The following is a 15459-nucleotide window of genomic DNA, read 5'->3' as shown; positions in this document are numbered from 1 at the left end:
TGGAACATGGTACGATATGCCTCATAAAATGTCAAACGCCCAGGTTTTAAACAATTACGTTTATGGTTGGTTAAATAGTTTCAAAATGTTGACTGACTCCACTCAGATTGCAAGGTGGGTGATGTTGCAGTGCACATCAAGTACTGGCCTTTCTCTCCTATGAGAACAAACAGTGTTTCAAGTATGTTGAGTTAATCAAGCCTTTAGATATTGTTAATGATCCTACATTATATTTGTCAGACATGACTGGCATTTAGCCAATATATATACAGTACCAGTCAAAAGTTTGGACACACCTGTACTCATTCCAAGGTTTTTCTTTATTTTTACTATTTTCTACATTGTAGAACAATAGCGAAGACATCAAAACTATGAAATAACACATATGGAATCATGTAGTAACCAAAAAAACTAATCCAAATCATTTATATTTGAGATTCTCCAAAGTAGACACCCCCCACATGTCAGAATCGTTCTGGACATTACAGGTTGTAATCACCTATCACCTACACTTCAACCTGTAGGCTAATTACAGTGCCTTGCGAAAGTATTCGGCCCCCTTGAACTTTGCGACCTTTTGCCACATTTCAGGCTTCAAACATAAAGATATAAAACTGTATTTTTTTGTGAAGAATCAACAACAAGTGGGACACAATCATGAAGTGGAACGACATTTATTGGATATTTCAAACTTTTTTAACAAACCAAAAACTGAAAAATTGGGCGTGCAAAATTATTCAGCCCCCTTAAGTTAATACTTTGTAGCGCCACCTTTTGCTGAGATTACAGCTGTAAGTCGCTTGGGGTATGTCTCTATCAGTTTTGCACATCGAGAGACTGACATTTTTTCCCATTCCTCCTTGCAAAACAGCTCGAGCTCAGTGAGGTTGGATGGAGAGCATTTGTGAACAGCAGTTTTCAGTTCTTTCCACAGATTCTCGATTGGATTCAGGTCTGGACTTTGACTTGGCCATTCTAACACCTGGATATGTTTATTTTTGAACCATTCCATTGTAGATTTTGCTTTATGTTTTGGATCATTGTCTTGTTGGAAGACAAATCTCCGTCCCAGTCTCAGGTCTTTTGCAGACTCCATCAGGTTTTCTTCCAGAATGGGCCTGTATTTGGCTCCATCCATCTTCCCATCAATTTTAACCATCTTCCCTATCCCTGCTGAAGAAAAGCAGGCCCAAACCATGATGCTGCCACCACCATGTTTGACAGTGGGGATGGTGTGTTCAGGGTGATGAGCTGTGTTGCTTTTACGCCAAACATAACGTTTTGCATTGTTGCCAAAAAGTTCAATTTTGGTCTCATCTGACCAGAGCACCTTCTTCCACATGTTTGGTGTGTCTCCCAGGTGGCTTGTGGCAAACTGTAAACGACACTTTTTATGGATATCTTTAAGAAATGGCTTTCTTCTTGCCACTCTTCCATAAAGGCCAGATTTGTGCAATATACGACTGATTGTTGTCCTATGGACAGAGTCTCCCACCTCAGCTGTAGATCTCTGCAGTTCATCCAGAGTGATCATGGGCCTCTTGGCTGCATCTCTGATCAGTCTTCTCCTTGTATGAGCTGAAAGTTTAGAGGGACGGCCAGGTCTTGGTAGATTTGCAGTGGTCTGATACTCTTTCAATTTCAATATTATCGCTTGCACAGTGCTCCTTGGGATGTTTAAAGCTTGGGAAATCTTTTTGTATCCAAATCCGGCTTTAAACTTCTTCACAACAGTATCTCGGACCTGCCTGGTGTGTTCCTTGTTCTTCATGATGCTCTCTGCGCTTTTAACGGACCTCTGAGACTATCACAGTGCAGGTGCATTTATACGGAGACTTGATTACACACAGGTGGATTGTAGTTATCATCATTAGTCATTTAGGTCAACATTGGATCATTCAGAGATCCTCACTGAACTTCTGGAGAGAGTTTGCTGCACTGAAAGTAAAGGGGCTGAATAATTTTGCATGCCCAATTTTTCAGTTTTTCATTTGTTAAAAATGTTTGAAATATCCAATAAATGTCGTTCCACTTCATGATTGTGTCCCACTTGTTGTTGATTCTTCACAAAAAAATACAGTTTTATATCTTTATGTTTGAAGCCTGAAATGTGGCAAAAGGTCGCAAAGTTCAAGGGGGCCGAATACTTTCGCAAGGCACTGTATGTATGTACATGTGAATTATTATTATTATTATTATTAACTCAGCAAAAAAAGAAATGTCCTCTCAATGTCAACTGTGTTTATTTTCAGCAAACTTAACATGTGTAAATATTTGTATGAACGTAAGATTCAACAACTGAGACATGAAATGAACAAATTCCACAGATATGTGACTAACATAAATCTAATAATGTGTCCCTGAACAAAGGGGGGGTCAAAATCTAAAATAACAGTCAGTATCTGGTGTGGCCACCAGCTGCATTAAGTAGTGCAGTCGATTTCCTCCTCATGGACTGCACTAGATTTGCCAGTTCTTGCTGTGAGATGTTACCCCACTCTTCCACCAAGGCACCTGCAAGTTCCCGGACATTTATGGTGGGAATGGCCCTAGCCCTCACCCCCCGATCCAACAGTTCCCAGACGTGCTCAATGGGATTGAGATCCGGGCTCTTTGCTGGCCATGGCAGAACACTGACATTCCTGTCCTGCAGGGACTCATGCAGAGAATGAGCAGTATGGCTGGTGGCATTGTCATGCTGGAGGGTCATGTCAGGATGAGCCTACAGGAAGGGTACCACACGAGGGACAGCGTTGAGATTGCCTGCAATGACAACAAGCTCTGTCCGATGATGCTGTGACACACCGCCCCAGACCATGACGGACCCTCCACCTCCAAATCGACCCTGCTCCAGAGTACAGGCCTCGGTGTAACGCTCATTCCTTGCGAATCCGACCATCACCCATGGTGAGACAAAACCGTGGCTCGTCAGTGAAGAGCACTTTTTGCCAGTCCTGTCTGGTCCAGCAATGGTGGGTTTGTGCCCATAGTCGACGTTGTTGCTGGTGATGTCTGGTGAGGACCTGCCTTGCAACAGGCCTCTCTCAGCCTATTGCAGACAGTCTGAGCACTGATGGAGGGATTGTGCGTTCCTGGTGTAACTCGGGCAGTTCTTGTTGCCATCCTGTACCTGTCCCGTAGGTGTGATGTTCGCATGCACCGATCCTGTGCAGGTGTTGTTACACGTGCTCTGCCACGGCAAGGATGATCAGTTGTCCATCCTGTCTCCCTGTAGCGCTGTCTTAGGCGTCTCACAGTACGGACATTGCAATTTATTGCCCTGGCCCCATCTGCAGTCCTCATACCTCCTTGCAGCATGCCTAAGGCACGTTCACACAGATGAGCAGGGACCCTGGTCATCTTTCTTTTGGTGTTTTTCAGAGTCAGTAGAAAGGCATCTTTAGTGTCCTAAGTTTTCATAACTGTGACCTTAATTGTCTACTGTCTGTAAGCTCTTTGTGTCTTAACGCCTGGTCCACAGGTGTAGCCTCCTCCGACGCTTAACATCATTGTTTATGGTTCATTGAACAAGCATGGGAAACAGTATTTAAACCCTTTACAACAAAGATCTGTGGATTTTTACGAATTATCTTTGAAAGACAGGGCCCTGAAAAAGAGAATTTACATACACAAGTTTTTCTTTTCAAATAAATTTAATTGGCTATTTTGGTTAATGGCCTTAGTGCCCTAGCAGATGGCCTTGGTGCCCTGACAGATTGGGCAGCCCTTGAAGGCCAAATGGCCTTGCCCCTAAAACCATGTAATTCCAGGCCTACAGTGGATAGATAGATAGATAGATAGATAGATAGATAGAAACAACCATGGCAATTTCTTTTTGTTCCATTTGACACGTCCACATAGCCTCTGCCCAACTGAAGATCAGTTTGGTCTCTGTGATGTGGTGTCCAAAACACCTATTAACAATATCTTACAGAATTGAGCAATAACCGCTCTCTGTTTTTCAACTTATTGAGAAATCCTCTCCTACAGTTTGAGTGATAAGTTGAGCTTTTGTGTTTTGTTTCTTTCATCGACTCCACTGCCCAAATCCCAGTCTCTCCCCAGAGACACACAGCTGCCCAAATCCCAGTCTCTCCCCAGAGGCACACAGCTGCCCAAATCCCAGTCTCTCCCCAGAGACACACGGCTGCCCAAATCCCAGTCTCTCCCCAGAGACACACGGCTGCCCAAATCCCAGTCTCTCCCCAGAGACACACGGCTGCCCAAATCCCAGTCTCTCCCCAGAGACACTCAGCTGCCCAAATCCCAGTCTCTCCCCAGAGACATACAGCTGCCCAAATCCCAGTCTCTCCCCAGAGACATACAGCTGCCCAAATCCCAGTCTCTCCCCAGAGACACACAGCTGCCCAAATCCTAGTCTCTCCCCAGAGACACACAGCTGCCCAAATCCTAGTCTCTCCCCAGAGACATACAGCTGCCCAAATCCCAGTCTCTCCCCAGAGACACACAGCTGCCCAAATCCCAGTCTCTCCCCAGAGACATACAGCTGCCCAAATCCTAGTCTCTCCCCAGAGACATACAGCTGCCCAAATCCTAGTCTCTCCCCAGAGACACACGGCTGCCCAAATCCTAGTCTCTCCCCAGAGACACACGGCTGCCCAAATCCCAGTCTCTCCCCAGAGACACACGGCTGCCCAAATCCTAGTCTCTCCAGAGACACACGGCTGCCCAAATCCAAGTCTCTCCCCAGAGACACACAGCTGCCCAAATCCCAGTCTCTCCCCAGAGACACACAGCTGCCCAAATCCTAGTCTCACCCCAGAGACACACAGCTGCCCAAATCCTAGTCTCTCCCCAGAGACACACGGCTGCCCAAATCCCAGTCTCTCCCCAGAGACACACGGCTGCCCAAATCCTAGTCTCTCCAGAGACACACGGCTGCCCAAATCCAAGTTTCTCCTCAGAGATACACGACTGCCCAAATCACAGTCTTTCCCCAGAGACACACAGCTGCCCAAATCCTAGTCTCTCCCCAGAGACACACAGCTGCCCAAATCCAAGTTTCTCCCCGGAGACACACGGCTGGCCAAATCCCAGTCTCTTCCCTGAAACACACAGCTGCCAAAATTACAGTCTTTCCCCAGAGTCACACAGCTGCCCAAATTCCCCGACTCGCCGGCAGAAATACCTAATGCCCCTCTCTAACCCCCTAGACATAAGGTGGGTGCAATTGATTATCAGGTAGAACAGAAAACCAGCAGGCTCTGGACCTTGTACGATATGAGTTGAATACCCCTGCCCTAGACTCTCTCTCTCTCTCTCTATCACACTCACACACACACACTTATTCCACATGGGAGAAAATATGATTCCTTAGTTTGAGTCTGTCAGAGTGGAGTACCATAGAGACATACAGTAACTCTACTATATCCCTGTCGTTACATTGTACTGTCCCAGTTGGCTCAGGGATAGAGCATCAAACCTTTACTATACAACATACAGCTTAAAATGTACTAGCAATAATAAAGCCACAGTAAATCATATTGCAGAGGCATGAACAATAATAAAGTGGGTCTCAGTAGACTCCCAAGACTCACTGGGTCAAAATGTGAATTTATTCAACGAACGCAACACAAAACCACGTGAACTATTGGAAATTGGTCCAGGGGAAGCTTTGAAAGCCAGAGAAATATGGAGCATTCTTATTTTATTATTTTGTTGTGGTATGCCAAGCAAGATTTAATTTCAAGTCTGTTATTCCTTTGGGTCAGTGTATTGGTACCAGTTTGCACTTTTCTTCTCTGTGGTTTCCAGTTTAACATAATCCTACTACAGATCCAAATAAGTAATATATTGATCTTGACCTGCCTTAGTTCAGTTCTATGATTGCAAACGATAAAAAATATATTACATATCTAGGACTATAAGTGCTTGTGCTCAGCACTTTATATCTGAATCACCGTTATTTCGCTCAGTACATTTACACATACCCGGAATTTGACTTACTGAAGTGGCGCTGCCAGAAAAACCTGCCTAACAAACAGCCCGTACTGCAAGTTCATGCTGAGCCAATGAAAAGCAGATGTGCCTATGATAACCCTGTAGATTTGTTCTCGATCTGGTTTCCATGTCCGTCACCTCACCACGCACGATGGCACCTGTGACTGGCCCAGCGTGCTGCCTCACTGCCGGGGTCCATTACTGTGGTTCCGCCCTCGGCTTACCCAGACTTGTTCTTCTCTCCCTTTCATTTAGGAGAAACGGAAGACATAGCAAAACACTGCTACCGGCGGCTCCTCTCGCCTTTATGACGGCTTCTCTTGCCTTCTCAGCCACTATCTTCTTTTCTTCCTCCCTCGCCACTCCTCTTGCCTTCTCGGCCACTAACACCCCTCCTCCCTCACCAGTCCTCTCGGCCAATAACACCACTCCTCCCTCACGGTGCCTCTCGCTTTCTCGCTCACTATCACCCCTCTGTTCGCCGCTCCTCTCGCCTTCTCAGACACTTTCCCCCTTCAATCCTCCCTCGCGGCTCCTCTCACCTTCTTGTCCACCATCACCCCTCTCACCGCACCTCTCTCCTTTTCGGTCACCATCACCCCTCCCTCGTCACTCCCTCGCCACTCCCATGACTACCAGTGAGGAAGTCGACTAAACCATTCCATTGTTTCTGCAGCTACCCCCCTCTATCATGCAACATTGAAATGTGTTCTACCCTCTTGTGGCTTTGTTTATAATGACTCTTGTCACGGAGTGAAAATGAAAGTCATCTTTGAAATGTTGTCTCCACAGCGCAACTCCATGATATACCTCCCGCCACCACAGCACACCCTGCCTTCACGGTGCACCTCCTGTCTTCCCTGCGACCCCTTCTGATAGTTCTCGACTCCTCCAGATGAGCCATTCCGGCAGCCATAGAGACCTGGCCGTGTGGGGCTGAAAAGATTTGGCATGGGTCCTCAGTTCCTCAAAACTTACTACAGCTGCACCATCGAGAGCATTCTGACTGGTTGCATCACTGTTATGGCAACTACTCGGCTTCCGACCGCAAGGCACTACAGAGGGTAGTGCGTACGGCTCAGTACATCACTGGGGCCAATCTTCCTGTCATCCAGGACCTCTATACCAGGCTGTGTCAAAATGATCAAAGACTCCAGCCACCCTAGTCATAGACTGTTCTCTCTGCTACCGCATGGCATCGCCAAGTCTAGGTCCAAGAGGCTTCTAAACAGACTCCTGAACATCTAATCAAATGGCTACACAGACTATTTGCATTGCCCCCCCTCCTCCTCTTTTACACTGCTCACTGCTGCTACTCTCTGTTATTATCTATGCATAGTCACTTTAATAACTCTGCCTACATGTACATATTACCTCAATTACCTCGACTAACAACTGCCCCTGCAAATTGACTCTGTACCGGTACCCTGTGTATTTAGCCTCGCTATTGTTATTTTACTGTTGCTCTTGAATAATTTGTTACTTTTATATCTTATTCTTGCATTTTTTTTAGGTATTTTTTTATATATATTTTTATCTGCATTGTTGGTTACGGCTTGTAAGTAAGCATTTCCCTGAAAGGTTTACATCTGTTGTATTCGGTCCATGTGACAAATAACATTTGATTTGATGTCTGCCTGGACTATCTTGGGGGCAAACAACTTACATTTTTTAAACCTTTGTGTGAGTCTTAACACTCAATCAACCAACATGGTAATCCATCGAAAGATGCACCAAACTGGGAAAACAAGCCCACAGTTACGAAGGCAACCTCAGAGCAAGATGATGCTAAAGATGGTGATGACAGAGCTCCAAATGATAATTTGGCTAAAGGCTTTGCGGATATTTACTGGCTCCTGGAAGAACTACAATAAGAGAAGAACTGCCATACCTCCCTCTCCACTTCCACCTTTCCCTGCACTGGCCAGTCCAGCACAACCTTGGTCCAGGACTGGCGGATGGACCTTCCTTACACTACCTTCTCGCTCCTTCCATTCTCTTCGGCTCTTTTCGCCTTCTCAGTGCTAAACACACCACCTGCCACCCGATGTGCTCCACTCTTGCATTTCTACAAGCAAAACTCCAACCAGGTCGCATGGATGACTCGGCTCATTGACTGAAGTGCAACTTGGCCAGTCCAACGTGGTGCCCTACTGGAGCTCTGGTACCTTGCCTAGACCAGCGGTGACTTGTCAGAAAGTCGCTGTTTCCTGCATAATTCAACATGGTAGCTACAACGGCAAATGTTAGCTAGCTATTGCGTTACCTAGTTAAAGTTGAATTGTATATTCAATTATTAAACCACAGCTTTAGCGCTACCAAAGGACTCAGGACGTGACTTGGACTTCGAGGTCTAGCGACATGAGTACATCACTGCTCCCATGTCATCCCCACAACCAGTGGTGATTTTAGCATGTACATCTTGGTGGGGCAAATACATTTTTTTTGGGGGGGGGGGGCGTGCATGCCAGCAAAGCCACAACACAACACTAAACAATACATGAATTGCACTAGAACTGTGACAATGATGCCCACAAGCTGTTAGGGCCTACATAAAGCTGTCCCAACAGCAAAGTCCCAACAGCAGTCCCAGCAACTTACCACTGCTACACCTGGCAATCAGCGGAGCCTTGTCTGGCAGCGAAACGGCCCTGAATGACGGGTCGCCACTACCCACAACAATTGCATGGCTTTCTCCATGTTGAGATTGGACAGAGCCTCCTCCCACAGGCTTCCTGGTTTACTGCCTTTAAAGAAAACATAGCGGATATGGCTGACTTGCTTAAACAAATCTGGTTTCTTCTTCAATGGCATAAAGGGACGACAAGCTTATAAGAGGCAATCCGTAATTTTGATGAAGACATTAATGAGCGAGCTAGGACGGACGTAGTCAATATAACTATTTGTTCAGCACTTTTGAAATGTATAGTGCTAACGGCTTACTACACAACATACACTTAGTATTACTTTCTTAGCTACCGTATACATATCTCCCTGGCATATTACATCATGTATTCAGCAACATACAAGACATTTTTGGACTCACCTTGTTGTGCTGTGCTCACTTGAACAGGAAGGTGGTGCGGCAGTCCTTCATGGGCAAATTTTGTCATCAAAGTCTGGCATTTTCTGGATTTATGGTGGTTTCAAGGCAACTGGGAACTCTGGAAGAAAAACAAGGTTGAATCATGATATCGTCAGTGATCAGCAGGTCGTAGCTCTAGAAAGAGTTCCCGACTTACAATTCTAATTAGTTGTACTGTTTACAAATGACACGAAAATCATAAAGTGAATATTACATTTTGACAAGCAGATACCAAGATCCAAATTCAAAGATGATTTGGTGCAGTGAACAAATTACTTTGTGAATTTGTTTGTTGTACTCAGTCAATTAAAAACGTGAGTTTTGAAACATGAGTCATTTTGGTAATCTGTTTAGATTGTTATGCCTAGAGTTGTCAAAATGTACCACACACACTTGTGAAAATTGCACCAAAGTGAGTGAAAACACTGTAAGCCGGTTCTCCCTGTCTTCAGTGTATAAAAGAAAAACTGTCAGGAAAATAGTTATTAGTTAGAGGTCTCTAAGGAATCTGGTGACTCACTTAGCCAAGCAGAAAATCTGACACACAGCACATTGTGTGGGAAATCCTATAGAACAGCATGCTGTTGGCATGGCTATGGGAATGAACACACCATATCAAGTAAAATCGTATTGGTCACAAACACATATTTAGCAGATGTTATTGCAGGTGTAGCGAAATGCTTGTGTTCCTAGCTCCAACAGTACAGTGGTATCTAACAATTGAAAACAATACACAAATCTAAAAGTAATATAATGGAATTAAGAAATATATAAATATTAGTATGAGCAATGTCGGAGTGGCATTAACTAAAATACAGTAGAATAGAATACACTTATTACATATGAGATGAGTAAAGCAGTATGTAAACATGATTAAAGTGACTAGTGTTCCATTATTAAAGTGGCCAGTGATTCCATGTCTATGTATATAGGGCAGCAGCCTCTAAGGTGCAGGCTTGAGTAACTGGGTGGTAGCCGGCTAGTGATGGCTATTTAAGAGTCTGATGGCCTTGAGATATACGCTTTTTCTGGATGGTAGCGGGGTGAACAGGCCGTGGCTCATGTCCTTGATGATCGTTTTGGCCTTCCTATGACATTGAGTGCTGTTGTTGTCCTGGAGGGCAGGCAGTGTGCCCCCGGAGATGCGTTGGGCAGACCTCACCACCCTCTGGAAAGCCCTGCAGTTGCAGGCAGTGCAGTTGCCGTACCAGGCGGTGATACAGCCCGACAACAGGCTCTCAATTGTGCATCTGTAAAAGTTTGTGAGGATCTTAGGGGCCAAGCCACATTTCTTCAGCCTCCTGAGGTTGAAGAGGTGCTGTTGTGCCTTTTCACCACACTGTCTGTGTGGGTGGACCATTTCAGATTGTCAGTGATGTGTACGCCGAGGAACTTGAAGCTTTCCACCTTCTCCACCAGCAGGCAGGGTGGTAACAGCTGGCATTTGGGGAAAGAGGGCATGTGGTGTGCACATTGACAACATTTATATAGCCTTCTAGGCTACCAGTCAAAAGGGGAAATGTGAATTTGTGCAGAACTTTGTGCAGTTGCTCAAGGAAAAATACAACATTTTCCAAGAAGTAATCCAGGCGAAAAGTGTTGAAGTGTTGGCTTCATGAAAGTTTATAGCCAACAATTAAAAGAAACCCCCCTATCTGAGATATCTACTGCAGCCCTCGTACAACTCCTGTTCTGCCAGTCACATTCTGTTAAAAGTCCCCAAAGCACACATCCCTGGGTCGCTCCGTTCGTGCAGCTAACTGGAATGAGCTGCAACAAACACTCAAACCGGACAGTTTTATCTCAATCTCTTCATTCAAAGACTCAATCATGGACACTGTTACTGACAGTGTGACTGCTTTGCATGATGCATTGTTGTCTCTACCTTCTTTTCCCTTGTGCTGTTGTCTGTGCCCAATAATGTTTGTACCATGTTTTGTGCTGCTACCATGTTGTGCTGTGTTATGTTGTTGTCTTAGGTCTCTCTTTATGTAGAGTTATATCTCTTGTCAATATATGTGTTTTGTCCTAATTTACATTTTATTGTTTTATTTATTTTTAATCCCAGCCCCATTCCAGCAGGATGCATTTTGGTAGGCCATCATTGTAAACAAGAATTAGTTCTTAACTGACTTGCCTAGTTAAATAAAGGTTAAATAAATCAAATAAAAATATCAGATTTGATATTAAGCAAAGCAAGGAGATATGGAAGGACATATTAAGGAATAGCAAGGAATCTAATTCAAAATTCAACAACTTTAATTCCCTATCATGGCAATCATTTGTTTACTTATGTTAGAGACTCAAATAAAATGCACATTGCATTTACTTAGCGTCTACTCCACGTGACTAGCGGTTTGGAAGACTTGCTGAGAACCTGCTGCTGCTTTTCTATCGAGACTGCAGTTGTTGCTCCGCGAGCGATAGAGACGCTCTATCTTTCCTTGAAATACGACTGTTGAGCGAAATTAGGCTACTTCCATGTCAAAAACGAAATGCTACCTTTCAATTTGATTAGATAACAGGAACGAATTGTCAAGTAAAAGTACATTGACTCACGGTAATAACATTTGCTGAGGCTTTGACACTTGGAACAGTGTCAAACGAGAAGTGGTGAGTTACTTGAGAATTACTTTGATCTGTTCTATTTACTCTCGGGTTTTCATAGGATACGAATTTGATATACACATGTATATCAAATGCAATGCAAGTTCAAATGCTGTCATAATTTATCTACGTTTTAGATTTACATTCGTCCAACTATTGACATTCGAGCGCCGAGTCCTGTGTGTGACAGGGTGCGCGTGTTGCTCCGTCTCCACGGTGTCTGTTACAACAATCATCTAAATATATCCCAGAACTTGCTACAGTTAAAGGCTCAACATTTACGAACTATTGCGCACGTCAAAATGATTCATTCAATGGATTATTCAGGATTTGAATACTTAATTTTATGTCAAATATAAATAGCTGTATTATGGTAAATGGTATTTAGGGTTTTATGAAGGCTGAGACTAATTGTATTTCATTGAACGTCTCGCTGTCAGAGTGAAGTCTGTTCAAATTATACACAGCAGTAACTATAGAGTCTTGCAAAATACGGCTTCGAACTTCCTAATTTTGAAGTCTGAAGCCTTCCTAACAGTTTTGAAGATGAAGCTTGAGCTGGTGATTTGAACACTAGCTAAAATAATTGTTAAACCTTCAAGTAGCCTGCGATCTTATTTCATTATCTGAAACGGAGTCTTTTGTCATAAGCTACACTACATGACCAAAAGTGTGTGGACACCTGCTCGTAGAACATCTCATTCCAAAATCATGGGCATTAATTATGGAGTTGGTCCTCCCTTTTTCTGCTATAATAGGCTCCACTCTTCTGGGAAGGCTTTCCACTAGATGTTGGAACATTGCAGCCGGGACTTGCTTCCATTCAGCTTCCATTCAGCCAGCCACAAGAGCATTAGTGAGGTCGGGCACTGCTGTTGGTTGATTAGGCCAGGCTTTCAGTCAGCATTCCAATTCATCCCAAAGTTGTTTGGGGTTGAGGTCAGGGCTTTGTGCAGGCCAGTCAAGTTCGTCCACACTGATCTTGACAAACCATTTCTGTATTGACCACGCTTTGTTCACGGGGGCATTGACATGCTGAAAAATGAAATAAAAGCACAAATAGTGCTGACTTTGCTTCCAGAGGTAGTTTGGAACTCAGTAGTGAGTGTTGCAACCGAGGACAGACGATTTTTAGTGCTACCGCTTCAGCACTCAGCGGTCCAGTTCTGTGAGCTTGTGTGGCTGTGCAGCTGGTGCTCTTAGACTTCCACCTCACAATAACAGCACTTACAGTTCACCGGAGCAGCTTTAGCAGGGCAGAAATTTGACGAACTGACCTTTTTGGAGAGGTGGCATCCTATGATAGTGCCAGGTTGAAAGTCACTGAGCTCTACAGTACGGGCCATTCTACTGCCAATGTTTGTCGATTTCATGGCTGTGTGCTTGGTTTTATACACCTGTCAGCAAGGGTGTTGCTGAAATAGCCCAATCCACTAATTTGAAGGGGTGTCCACATACTTTTGTGTGTATATGAAATAGCATGGACAATATTTCAATTAGGCTATACTGCATAATGCACATATTATGAAGCTGCATGCACCTGTATTGTACAAAGGGACGATATCTCATTAAAACATGTTTCTCTTATTGATTGTTTACCCGCAAATAATTGTCATACATGTGCATGATGCTAGTTTCATATACAGATGCTTTATAATAAAAACTATATTTTCATATAAACTGAAGCTCATTGTTATGTGCTCATCTGTATATTAAGAAATTAACTGTCATACTATCAAATATCAAAGTCAGGCTATTGATAAAGCTATTCATATGTGTGGGATTTGATGTGTATGACAGTTGGTTCATACCACCCACAACAAACAAAGGGAAAGCCATTTGAGTCTTCATTGTATGTTTTGTATTTGACTATGAAAAATGTTAAAACCCAGGATGTCCTGTTCATATGATATTATTGTGTTGAAAGCAGTAATCGGAGGCGGTTTGCTTTTCCACAAGGAAAAACATAATATTTACAGAGCTGATGGCCAGATGCTATTGTGTAGGAGTAACAATGCAACTCTGACAGCTGATTTGAAAAGGGAGTAGTTAGTGCAGTGTGCTTCTGTACCTTGACTGCTTCTTCTCGCTCTCTCTCTCACGCATGCACACAGAGATATTTTCACTTCAAATACAATAGGGTACCACCACACAGGATGACCCTATGGAACATTACAATAAGGAGAATGTAAAACATAGTAGGCTTGGACGGTATACCGTATACACCAGGGTATTTGGAAATAGCCACGGGATTTCTTTTTTAATACTGTCAATTCTGTTAACTATTTCTTTAATGTTTATCAATACATTTTAATATTTGTAGCTACTTTTTAAGTAAATACCTGCCGTCAACTTGTGCAATACGTTAGGCGATAAAGCAGATCATGTTCTTCATTTCACCTGCTTCCATAGTGAGGGACGTGCAACTATAGTTTTCCTTCACAGAAAATACATTAGTGCAACTCATTCGGCAGAAAATAGCTTCATTTTCAACAAATGACAACAAAAGTGCAGCTACACAAGTACATGAGCTTACAATGAAAAAGCAATACTTTTTTCTTGCCACTGTAGTTTTGCAAAAAACATTATGTGAACCCTTTGGAATTACCTGGATTTCTGCATAAATTTGATCTGATCTTCACGTCCCAACAATTGACAAACACAGCGTGCTTCAACTAATAACACACACAAATTATAGTATTTTTCTTGTCTATATTGAATACATAATTTAAACATTCACATGGTAGGTTGGAAAAAGTATGAGAGATGAGATTGGAGATGTTGGTTAGAGCTGCCTTGCCCTATTAAGTTTGAGTTTGCTATTCATAAGCATTGCCCGATGTGAACTATGCTTCGAACAAAAGATCTCAAAATACCTAAGATTAAGAATTGTTGACTTGCATAAAGCTGGAAAGGGTTACAAAAGTATCTCTTCCACGGTAAGATGAATTGTCTACATGGAGAAAGTTCAGCACTATTGCTACTCTCCCTAGGAGTGGCCGTCCTGCAAAGGTGACTGCAGGAGCACAGCGCAGAATGCTCAATGAGGTTAAGAAGAATCTTAGCGTCTGCTAAAGACTTCAAGAAATCTCTGGAACATGCTAACATCTCTGAGTCTATGATATGTGAAACACTATAAAGTCATGTTGTTCATGGGAGGACACCACGGAAGAAGCCACTGCTGTCCAAAAAACCCATTGCTGCACGTCTGAAGTTTGAAAAAGTACACCTGGATTTCCACAGCGCTACTGGCAAAACATTATGTGGAAAGATGAAACTACAGTTTGGAAGGAACACACAACACTGTGTGGAGAAAAAAAGGTACAACACACCAACATCAAAACCTCATCCCAACTGTAAAGTATGGTGGAGGGAGCTGCTTTGCTGCCTCGGGGCCTGGACAGCTTGCTATCATCGATGGAAAAATGAATTCACAAGTTTATCAAGACATTTTGCAGGAGAATGATAGGCTGTCTGCCAATTGAAGATTAACAGAAGTTGGGTGGCGCAACAGGACAGCAACCCAAAACACAGAAGTAAGTTAAAACAATGGCTTCAACAGAAGAAAATACGCCTTCTGGAGTGGTCCCGTCAGAGTTCTGACCTCGACCCGATTTGAGAGGCTGTGGCATGACTTTGAGTGCAGTTCACACCAGGCATCCCAAGAATATTGCTGAACTGCAACAGTTTTTTTTAAGAGGAATGGTCCAAAATTTATTCGGACTGTTGTGCAGGTCTGATCCGCAACTACAGAAAACGTTTGGTTGAGGTTATTGCTGCCAAAGGAGGGTCAACCAGTTATTAAA

The 15459-nt window shown here is 43.5% G+C and overlaps 1 protein-coding gene across 4 annotated transcripts in view; it reads left to right on the top strand.

Moving 5' to 3' along the window:
* The first annotated feature begins 11382 nt into the window (after nucleotides 1-11382).
* The window catches only part of LOC118368164 (syntaxin-binding protein 6-like), a 124485-nt gene continuing 120408 nt past the window's right edge, over nucleotides 11383-15459 (top strand). Inside the window, exon 1 of one of the 4 annotated variants that reach the window (XM_035751993.2) lies at nucleotides 11383-11659. The gene's annotated coding sequence lies outside the window, so the exon portion shown is untranslated. The remainder of the gene's footprint in view (nucleotides 11660-15459) is intronic. The other 3 variants (XM_035751994.2, XM_035751995.2, XM_035751996.2) reach the window with 3 other exon arrangements.

This window comes from Oncorhynchus keta, chromosome 35 (genome assembly GCF_023373465.1).
Source record: "Oncorhynchus keta strain PuntledgeMale-10-30-2019 chromosome 35, Oket_V2, whole genome shotgun sequence".
NCBI classification, from domain to species: Eukaryota; Metazoa; Chordata; class Actinopteri; order Salmoniformes; family Salmonidae; genus Oncorhynchus; species Oncorhynchus keta.
This window is presented reverse-complemented; position numbering and strand designations above follow the sequence as displayed.